Genomic DNA, 11960 nt, shown 5'->3' with positions numbered 1-11960 from the left:
TTACACAGAATTACCAGGAATTTACAACCATTGACAATACATGTGCATTATACAAGCTACTGTAAATCCCACATTTCTCAACTGATTTGAACCGTTCCAACATCCACACAGTCCACTCACCCAGGACTGGAGTGAATTTAGCGCACTTGCAACCGCCTGTGTACCCTCTCCACCTTCTAAATCCATTACGGAATGTAAAACAGTCTAACTTATCCACAAAAATAATAATTCAATGTTCGAAAATCACCTTTTTTCACCAAATATTCCGCTGGAATTACTGTGTTGTTTTTCATCAGGGCGCAGCCACGATACCACAATGCACCGCGCGGGGTGATTCAACCAATGAGGGTACGCCTCACAGCGACCGGTGTTCCGGTTAGCAACAAGCCGGATTTGTTTATGTCGGGACAGGTTTAAAAACTCAAATTCTATTGGTTCAGAATGGCGTCATCGGGAATTTCATGCGCATTTTTTAGAAAGTAGGTAAAGTTGGCGTCACAATGATACCAAATATGGGTAGGAGGATTCCACCTTATTGCCGCGAGTGAGCGTTGAAAACACTGGATTTTCTCAAGGAATTTCAACACAAAGGACTAATTTCTGAAGACATACCTCGTACAAAACCTTCAAATAAAGGTGATTTAAGATGTTTTCTTGCTATTTCGATGATTGGGATCGCTAGATTGTGGCTTTATGGACTCATTTTTGTGAAAATCTCAATTTCAACCAAGACACATTTTTTTCACTTATTTGCCTGTAGCTCAAAATTAGCCTGTGCGCATTCCGACTCATTTTGCCAGCACGGGTCACATATATTTAACCAAAGTTACGTACGGGCAAGCGATCAAATGTTTGGAAGCGCAGCTGCGTACTCACGGTACCGCATCTGCGTCTGCGTATCCAAATCAAAGTAATCCTGGTAAGAGTCTGTGTTGTCCCAGTTCTCTACAGGCGTCTGTGTATCCAAGTCAAAGTCCTCCTGGTAAGAGTCTCTGTTGTCCGAGTTCTTCCATCTTGACTGCATCTTTCGGGAATGTAAACAATGAAACGGCGGCTGTGTTGTGTTGCTGACTTCTCTCGCAAAATACTCCGCTTCGCACCGACAACTTTCTTCTTTGCTTGCTCAGCTTCTTTCTCCATAATGCAATGAACAAATTGCAACAGATTCACCAACGCAGATGTCCAGAATACTGTGGAATAATGAGATAAAAACAGAGCTATTTCGTATTGGCTTCAATGGGGGAGCCATACCTCTGTTTCATACCCCCCCCCCAAGATGGTGCCGCTGTAGTGGCTGCTGGTGGCAGGAGCTCTGTGCTCTTGTGTCACCCTTTATGTTTTCATGTGTTTTTTTGGCCTTTTGGTTGGGGACTCTTTGGGACTGTGTGACAAGGGGTGGCACTTTAGTGACTTCTGTGGTGCTTTTTTTGTGAACTTCTGGATCTGCCTCCCGGGAGCTTTTTGGCCATGGAGACCAGCTGCTGGGTCTCTGCCACACCAGAGTCCGTTTGGAGAGATTGTAGGAGATGCGGATGAAGAGACATGGCTGCGGAGCTGGCGCTGAGCACCGGGACGGACACGCTTGGCTGAATGAGCAGGTATCGGACACCTCGGTCTCCTTGGACGTATCCTCGCTCATCCATGCGGACTGGACACTGGCCGAGAGTTGGTGGGCGGCCGAGGGTGGAGTCGGCTCTCTTGGTTGCTTTGTTGGGTCCGCTCCTGTCTCTGGCCCTGCTCCCCCAACCCCAGCAGACGATGACGTGGAACACCACAGAGGCCACCACTGTGTGTATGTTTCTTTTACTTTTTATTCATAGCTGTATGTAGAAGTGGCTGGTTGCATCAGTTCTGCTCTTTTAATGTCTTCAATGTCCTTTGTGTTCTTTGATGTTTCCCTCTTACACACATGTAAGAGGGATGTGTGCTATGGCTATGAGTTGTTTTTTCCCTTGGCCTCAGTCTGGACCCCCTCTCCATGGGGCCAAGGCTTAGACCGATATTGTTTTTTCTCACCCCACAAACTCCCCCATTGTTTACCTGTGTCTCACCTTTTTTGTAAGGGGCGCCAGAAGTTGGCAGACACGTCAGCGATCCTGTTCTGTCTCCCTGTAGTATTTGTCTGATCTTGAATGTGATTGTGCTGAAAATTGCAATTTCCCCTCAGGGATTAATAAAGTATTTCTGATTCTGATTCTAACTTGGATTGTTTCCCTGGCTTGGAGACTCTCCCGAAGGACAGTGCGGCGAAGACACAACAAACTCCCTTCTTGTCTCTCATGGACACACACCTGTTGTTGTTGACTTTGGACTGACTATCGGCTGCACAACATCACAGAGACACACTGCACACACATGCATCCACAAAAAATATACGCCACACACACATACCCCCCCACCCCCAATCCAACGCCCTTGATGCAAATCCCATAGGGGTGATGGACGGCTGGGCAGCGCCTGAAAGCTGCAGCCTGCCACCATGGCCCCCCACTCCCTCCCCTCTGTTGCTAGATATCTCGAGATGTACGTTGTAATATGTATATGTGCTTTGCTATGGAGGTTTTTCCCCACTCCAGACTGGGCCTCCTTAGGAGCCCAGTCTAGATAGTATTTTTTTTTTACTCATCCTTCTCCAGCGTTGACCTTTTTCCCATCTTGTGGCGACCCATCAGCGTTCCTGTTCTGTAACCCTGTACACTGTTTGTTTGTCTAATCTTGAACGGGTTTGTGCTGAAAACAAAGTTTCGTTGTACTTGTGCAATGACAATAAAGACCTACTTACCTGAAGAAGACTGCAGATGTCAGTTGAAACATGTCAGGTAAAGATTCCATCTAATATATACCAAAAAAAATGGTCTGATTACAAGAACATTTAAAAAGGAACATTAATATACCGATGATGGATGGTTCAATGTGTGTTTGAAAGGACAAAGAAAAAAATAAAAGCCTCCTATTTGAGTTATAAAAAAAAAACTGCAAGGGTTTTTGGCAAACCATCAAAAAAACCACAAACTTAAATTCATGTGAACGCACCAATCGGCTGCTTTCCTTGTAGTGTGCAGTGTGTGTGTTATTAGGAGACTGGCGAGCACTAGCAGCAAGCTGCCAGCAGAGGGCACAGTCGAGTCATGACCCGCAGCCATGCTGGCCTGCCTGTAATTTACCTGCCACCATCTCTCAGGGCGGAGAAACCTTCTCACTTTTCCTCAGCGAGGAGGAGCCTGCAGTGCGGCTAAAACGTGCAGGCAGCGTTTCCCTTCACCTTCTTCATGCGAGACTTCCAGCGATGCCGAACGCAGGTCCAGCCTTCCCAGGACGGACCCCCGAGTGACCTCTGACATCCCTCGGAGAAAGGACATCGCCCGGCAGGTAAGACGCCTGGGCGGCTGTGGAATGTTGGGACGGATTTCTGCAAGACTTTGGGAAATTCCAGAGCATTCGGGTTTTTGGCTGAACACGGGAGTCCAAACTAATTGATGCGATTGTGGCGAGCCTCCACGGGTGAGGTGGTGTTTGAGTGAGGGACCAGCCAAAGTTTGTTGGCTGACTCCAAGGAAGGGATTATGTGTGTGAAGCTGCGTGTCGCTGCAACGCTCGCAGGTTTCAGCACTCGGACTTGTTTCGCAGTCGGTCTTTGTTTGAAGAGAGTCTGCAGACGTTGACTTAGTTCTGCCGGATCGTCTCCTTTCAATGGTGGCTAATTAGTCGCACGGGAGAGTGCTCCTCCAAGTCTTCTCGGCTCCTGTCTGCATAATTGTTTTCATGGTGCCGCCCGACCGCCCCCGGGGGGGGAAGAAGTCCTACCCGCAGACTGGGAGCCGGGCCCGGCCAGGGACAAGCCGGGTCCTGCAGAGCTTCTGAAGTCTGCCGGCTGACTTTGAACTGCAGCTGCTGAAGGTGGAAAGAAGTCTGTACGCATCCTTACACACACACACACACACACACCTCTATTCCTACCCGCAGACCCCCGAGCCGCCATGAAGTCTTTCATGTTCACAGGTAGACTCCAAAGGCGCCCAGAAGAAGACAGGGGTGTCATCTTCAAAGGACGTTAACATCTTCTCCGAGGATGAAAGTGACAGAACGAAGCCACAAGAGGAAGTCCCGTCCTCGGTCTGATTGAAAACGACTTTACGACTTGCTTTATGCTAAATTCACGTAATAAGGCGGTTTAGTGGCGGCATGTGTTTCCTCGTATGCTACATGTCAGAAGTGTTTCCCATCCACAGAGAAATTTATAGAGCTCCAGGGGCCCGTTTATGCTTCACACATCTAAGACGTCGTTCAAGCAGCATGAGATGCGGACGTGAAGATAATTCAGCTCATTTGCTCGGTATATGTTTAATTAAAGACACATCTCTTTAAGTGCCGGAACAGACTTTGTGCTCAATAGAACATCGTCAATGCCAACAACACAGCTGGAAGTCAATTGCCCGGTTTGATTCATGAAATGGTTTGAAGGATTTCTCAGGACAACAATCCTCACAACACTAAAATATTGAACTTTTTAAAAATTCAGTAACTCAATATAGCATACTTGCTAATGTGTTGGAAACCCAGGCTAGTGTTGTGTTTAGAATAATCCATGTGACCCTTTGTTAATCAATATCTTTCAGATTTTTGATTCATGAAATAGTTTGAAGGATTTCTTAAGACAACAATCCGCACACAACTAAGATATTCAACTTTTTAAAGTTCATTAAGTTAATCAAATTAGCATGTAGTAGCTCAATAAACCATAGATGCTAATGTGTTGGAAACCCAGGCTAGTGTTGTCCTTAGAATAATCCATGTGACCGTTTAATTATCGATATCTTTCAGACTTTTGATTCATGAAATGATTTGACGGATTTCTCAGGACAACAATCCTCACAATACTAAAATATTAAACTTTTTAAAAGTTCAGTAGCTCAATAAACCATAGATGCTAACGTGTTGGAAACCCAGGCTAGTGTTGTCTTTAGAATAATCCATATGACCCTTTAATAATAGATTTCTTTCAGATTTTTAATTTATGAAATGGTTTAAAGGATTTCTTAAGACAACAATCCTCACAATACTAAAATATGTAACTTTTTTTTAAAATCATTAAACTCAACAAGTTAGCATGTAGAAGCTCAATAAACCATATGCTAATGTGTTGGAAACCCAGGCTAGTGTTGTCTTTAGAATAATCCATGTGACCGTTTAATAATCGATATATTTCAGATTTTTGATTCATGAAATGGTTTGAAGGATTTCTTAGGACAACAATCCTCACAATACTGAAATATAAAACTTTTTAAAATTCAGTAGCTCAATAAACCATAGATGCTAATGTGTTGGAAACCCAGGCTAGTGTTGTCTTTAGAATAATCCATGTGACCGTTTAATTATCAATATCTTTCAGACTTTTGATTCATGAAATGATTTGAGGGATTTCTCAGGACAACAATCCTCACAATACTAAAATATTAAACTTTTTAAAAATTCAGTAGCTCAATAAACCATAGATGCTAATGTGTTGGAAACCCAGGCTAGTGTTGTCTTTAGAATAATCCATATGACCCTTTAATAATCGATTTATTTCAGATTTTTAATTTATGAAATGGTTTAAAGGATTTCTTAAGACAACAATCCTCACAATACTAAAATATGTAACTTTTTTTTAAAATCATTAAATTCAACAAGTTAGCATGTAGAAGCTCAATAAACCATATGCTAATGTGTTGGAAACCCAGGCTAGTGTTGTCTTTAGAATAATCCATGTGACCGTTTAATAATCGATATATTTCAGATTTTTGATTCATGAAATGGTTTGAAGGATTTCTTAGGACAACAATCCTCACAATACTGAAATATAAAACTTTTTAAAATTCAGTAGCTCAATAAACCATAGATGCTAATGTGTTGGAAACCCAGGCTAGTGTTGTCTTTAGAATAATCCATATGACCCTTTAATAATCGATTTCTTTCAGATTTTTAATTTATGAAATGGTTTAAAGGATTTCTTAAGACAACAATCCTCACAATACTAAAATATGTAACTTTTTTAAAAATCATTAAACTCAACAAGTTAGCATGTAGAAGCTCAATAAACCATATGCTAATGTGTTGGAAACCCAGGCTAGTGTTGTCTTTAGAATAATCCATGTGACCGTTTAATTATCGATATATTTCAGATTTTTGATTCATGAAATGGTTTGAAGGATTTCTTAGGACAACAATCCTCACAAAACTAAAATATTCAACTTTTTAAAATTCAGTAGCTCAGCAATCCATAGATGCTAATGTGTTGGAAACCCCGGCTAGTGTTGTCTTTAGATCAGGGGTCACCAACGCGGTGCCCGCGGGCACCAGGTAGCCCGTAAGGACCAGATGAGTAGCCCGCTGGCCTGTTCTAAAAATAGCTCAAATAGCAGCACTTACCAGTGAGCTGCCTCTATTTTTTAAATTGTATTTATTTACTAGCAAGCTGGTCTCGCTTTGCCCGACATTTTTAATTCTAAGAGAGACAAAACTCAAATAGAATTTGAAAATCCAAGAAAATATTTTAAAAACTTGGTCTTCACTTGTTTAAATAAATTCATTTTTTTTTTTACTTAGCTTCTTATAACTTTCAGAAAGACAATTTTAGAGAAAAAATACAACCTTAAAAATGATTTTAGGATTTTTAAACACATATACCTTTTTACCTTTTAAATTCCTTCATCTTCTTTCCTGACAATTTAAATCAATGTTCAAGTACATTTTTGTTTTTTTATTGTAAAGAATAATAAATACATTTTAATTTAATTCTTCATTTTAGCTTCTGTTTTTTCGACGAAGAATATTTGTGAAATATTTCTTCAAACTTATTATGATTAAAATTCCAAAAAATATTCTGGCAAATCTAAAAAATCTGTAGAATCAAATTTAAATCTTATTTCAAAGTCTTTTGAATTTCTTTTAACATTTTTGTTCTGGAAAATCTAGAAGAAATAATGATGTGTCTTTGTTAGAAATATAGCTTGGTCCAATTTGTTATATATTCTAACAAAGTGCAGATTGGATTTGAACCTATTTCATCAAAATTCTAAAATTAATCTTAATCAGGAAAAATTACTAATGATGTTCCATAAATTATTTTTTTTATTTTTTCAAAAAGATTCGAATTAGCTAGTTTTTCTCTTCTTTTTTTGGTTGAATTTTGAATTTTAAAGAGTCGAAATTGAAGATAAACTATGTTTCAAAATGTAACTGTCATTTTTGTCGTGTTTTCTCCTCTTTTAAACCGTTCAATTAAGTGTAAATATCATTAATTATTAATAATAACATAGAGTTAAAGGTAAATTGAGCAAATTGGCTATTTCTGGCCATTTATTTAAGTGTGTATCAAACTGGTAGCCCTTCGCATTAATCACTACCCAAGAAGTAGCTCTTGGTTTCAAAAAGGTTGGTGACCCCTGCAATAGCTAATAACGGCGTTCCTAAATGTAAACAAATGCCATGGGTGGATCTACACCTGACATCCACTGTAATGATACCAAGTACAAGAGTGTATCTAGTCGATACTACAATGATTACATTTATATATTTTTATTGTCACAAAATATTTATATTATGTTTATAAAGTCATGAAATACGTCCCTGGACACATGAGGACTTTGAATATGACCAATGTATGATACTGTAACTACTTGGTATCGGATCGATACCTAAATATGTGGTATCATCCAAAACTGATGTAAAGTATCACAGAAGAGAAGAATAAGTGATTATTACATTTGAACAGAAGTGTAGATAGAACATGTTAAAACAGAAAATAACAGTAAATGAACAAGTGGATTAATAATACATTTTTACAGTTTGTCCCTCATAATGTTGACAAAAATGACCCAATATGTTATTGCATACGTCAGCAGACTAATTAGGAGCCTTTGTTTGTTTACTTACTACTAAAAGACAAGTTGTCTAGCATGTTCACTATTTTATTTCAGGATTAAATGACAATAATAAACATATGTTTCATGTACACTAAGATTTTTTGTTCAAATAAAGACAATAATGACATTTTTTGTGGTACCCTTTATTTGGAAAATTATAGAAAAGTATCGAAATGCATGTTGGTACCGGTACCAAAATATTGGTATGGGGACAAGCCTAATACATATACACTGTAAAAAAAAATCCTATTTTTATGGTTAATTTACTCTAAATTTCTACTGTAATTTTTCTAATTTTTTAAAAATAGTTTATAAAACTGTAGAATTGAAGACATTATCTGTAAATAAACAATCCGCCTGTTATTTTAAGTAATATGCCAGTAATGACAAACTATGTATATTTCTATTTTTTTTTACAGAAAAATACCAAATTAATTATTAATAGCATTTTCTGTTTTCTTAAATTACTTTCAAAGTCATGAAAACCAGGGGTGTCCAAACTTTTTCCACTGAGGGCCGCACATTGAAAAATCAAAGCAAGTGGGGGCCATTTTGATATTTTTTATTTTAAAAACCAATACAATATATGTATAAAAAATATACATTTAGGCCTCCACTCAGGCTTCATACAAGGGACTCCAAAGGGTTTAGGTTAAAAAAAAAAAAAAAAAAAGTCATTATTTAGTATTATTATTATTATTATTTTTCAAAGTTTAAATATCTAGATCAACATTAGGTATATCTGTCAGTATAAAGTTGGTTTTTTTTTAGATTTAAGTTGTATGCCCTTTTTGTCAAAGAAAACCCAGTTTTTTATGGAAAAAACACAAAATATGAAATATTTTCCCCAAATAAAATTTTAAAGTGGAACATTTCAGATTATATAATAATTGGAGCTCATAACATCATTGATTTTAATGTATTATTATTTTTTGAGCAATGACACTTAAAAAAAAAAAAAAAGTCCCACTAAAATGATTGGGGATCCAAAAGGGTCCTGCTCAGTAAAGTCTTAAAAAATAAATCGTCATTTTTTTTTTTTCAACTCTTAACACGATAGTCTCGAGATCAACTTCAGATCTATCCGTCAAGTATAACTTGTATTGTTGTTTGTTTACTAATTAGGAGTCTTTGTTTGTTTACTTACTACTAAAAGACAAGTTGTCTAGTATGTTCACTATTTTATTTAAGGACTAAATGACAATAATAAACATATGTTTCATGTAACCTAAGATTTTTTTGTTAAAATAAAGCCAATAATGACATTTTATGCGGTCAACTTTATTTAGAAAAGTATTGAAATACATTTTGGTACCGCTACCAACATATTAGCATTAAGACAACCCTAGTCAGGACGAATCACAGGTTGACAAAAGCTTCGAAAAACCCTTCAGACTAGTCGGGGACCATGTATCTAGTTTGTTGCTGGGGTTTAAAAAACCCAAAAAAGGTGACAGCTGAAAGGAAGACACGGAGTCTCCAGATGATCGGTGCGTCAATTAACCGCAGCTGTGAAGCCTCCAGCTGGCTGTGATTCATGGAGAGCAATTGGCGAGGGTGAGGTCACCAGTCATCTTACCGCCATGTTGGCCTGCAAGTGAGCTGAAGTCACTCCTCACGTCCAAGGTTTGGTGAAAAGGAGCAGGCAGAACCCTTGCCGGCTGTAAGAACACCAACCATGACGCCCGACCAGGACTTGGGCTTTGATGATTTCTGCCACCGACCATCATGGAGTTCTCCGTCACTCCCAAAGTCAAAGAACATAATATTTCAAACCCAAAGTACATCTACTTCACGTTGCAGCGATCTTCTTGTCAGCACCTCACGATACGTGTCCCACACGTTCTTCAATGGTGTCTGCTAGACCGAGGGCCGACATGCTTTAGCTGCAGGACGGTGTGACGAGGAACACAAACACATTCCCGGCTGCAGATCAGGCTTTGCGTTTAGAATCAACAGAGACGAGACAGACGGGAGGGGAGACAAGGTGGCCCGGTTCAGGGGAGGGAAGCAGGTATCAGGAGGAGAAGATGAAAGACCCAGAAAGCTTCAAACACTCTAGCGACTGTGTGTGTGTTTTCTTTTCATGCCGCTTTGTTTTCCCTGTGCTCTGAGTGCGACGCTGCCACGCAGTCTGCAATTAAAGCTATGAAAAGGTGAGGAAATGTGTATGCATATATTATCCACACCTTCAAGATGGACCGTCTACTTGCAGAGCTTTCCTCTTTCCCACGGAACCAAAACATCTGCAGTGGAGACCAGTTCCACAGCAAAACTGCAAAAGCACAACAAACTTCCAAATTCAACCGAAATTCAGAGAGAACATTAGTATCTTCATCTGTGATATGTTGAAGATGGAGTTTTACTTTGTTTAATGTTCACAGTTTCCATAATTTTTAACCTGCCGGACAAGATTTTAAAGGCACATTGCAACCTTGAACCAGTGAAGTTAATGAGTGATCGAGGCTAAACCAGTGAAGTTAACAAGGTACTGAGGCACATTGCAACCTAAACTAGTGAAGTTAACGAGTGACTGAGGCACATTGCAACCTAAACCAGTGAAGTTAACGAGTGACTGAGGCACATTGCAACCTAAACCAGTGAAGTTAACGAGTGACTGAGGCACATTGCAACCTAAACCAGTGAAGTTAACGAGTGACTGAGGCACATTGCAACCTAAACCAGTGAAGTTAATGAGTGACCGGGGCACATTGCAACCTAAACCAGTGAAGTTGACGAGTGACCGGGGCACATTGCAACCTAAACCAGTGAAGTTAACGAGTGACTGAGGCACATTGCAACCTAAACCAGTGAAGTTAACAAGGTACTGAGGCACATTGCAACCTAAACCAGTGAAGTTAACGAGTGACCGGGGCACATTGCAACCTAAACCAGTGAAGTTGACGAGTGACTGAGGCACATTGCAACCTAAACCAGTGAAGTTAACGAGTGACTGAGGCACATTGCAACCTAAACCAGTGAAGTTAACGAGTGACTGAGGCACATTGCAACCTAAACCAGTGAAGTTAACGAGTGACCGAGGCACATTGCAACCTAAACCAGTGAAGTTAACGAGTGACTGAGGCACATTGCAACCTAAACCAGTGAAGTTAACGAGTGACTGAGGCACATTGCAACCTAAACCAGTGAAGTTGACGAGTGACCGGGGCACATTGCAACCTAAACCAGTGAAGTTAACGAGTGACTGAGGCACATTGCAACCTAAACCAGTGAAGTTAACAAGGTACTGAGGCACATTGCAACCTAAACCAGTGAAGTTAACGACTGACCGGGGCACATTGCAACCTAAACCAGTGAAGTTGACGAGTGACTGAGGCACATTGCAACCTAAACCAGTGAAGTTAACGAGTGACTGAGGCACATTGCAACCTAAACCAGTGAAGTTAACGAGTGACTGAGGCACATTGCAACCTAAACCAGTGAAGTTAACGAGTGATCGAGGCTAAACCAGTGAAGTTAACGAGTGACTGAGGCACATTGCAAGCTAAACCAGTGAAGTTAACGAGTGACTGAGGCACATTGCAACCTGAACCAGTGAAGTTAACGAGTGACTGAGGAACATTGCAACCTAAACCAGTGAAGTTAACGAGTGACTGAGGCACATTGCAACCTAAACCAGTGAAGTTAACGAGTGATTGAGTCACATTGCAACCTAAACCAGTGAAGTTGACGAGTGACTGAGGCACATTGCAACCTAAACCATTGAAGTTAAAGAGTGACTAAGGCACATTGCAACCTAAACCAGTGAAGTTAACAAGGTACTGAGGCACATTGCAACCTAAACTAGTGAAGTTAACGAGTGACTGAGGCACATTGCAGCCTAAACCAGTGAAGTTAACGAGTGACTGAGGCTGAACCAGTGAAGTTAACAAGGTACAGAGGCACATTGCAACCTAAACTAGTGAAGTTAACGAGTGACTGAGGCACATTGCAACCTAAACCAGTGAAGTTGACGAGTGACCGGGGCACATTGCAACCTAAACCAGTGAAGTTAACGAGTGACTGAGGCACATTGCAACCTAAACCAGTGAAGTT

At 40.0% G+C, this 11960-nt stretch overlaps 1 protein-coding gene across 1 annotated transcript in view; it reads left to right on the top strand.

Moving 5' to 3' along the window:
• The first annotated feature begins 3256 nt into the window (after positions 1-3256).
• Positions 3257-11960, top strand: part of edar (ectodysplasin A receptor) — a 110468-nt gene continuing 101764 nt past the window's right edge. The window contains exon 1 of the mRNA XM_062070493.1: positions 3257-3369. The gene's annotated coding sequence lies outside the window, so the exon portion shown is untranslated. The remainder of the gene's footprint in view (positions 3370-11960) is intronic.

Source organism: Entelurus aequoreus, linkage group LG14 (genome assembly GCF_033978785.1).
Source record: "Entelurus aequoreus isolate RoL-2023_Sb linkage group LG14, RoL_Eaeq_v1.1, whole genome shotgun sequence".
NCBI classification, from domain to species: domain Eukaryota; kingdom Metazoa; phylum Chordata; class Actinopteri; order Syngnathiformes; family Syngnathidae; genus Entelurus; species Entelurus aequoreus.
The sequence above is the reverse complement of the archived record's forward strand: the minus strand, read 5'-3'. Positions and strand labels throughout refer to the sequence as shown.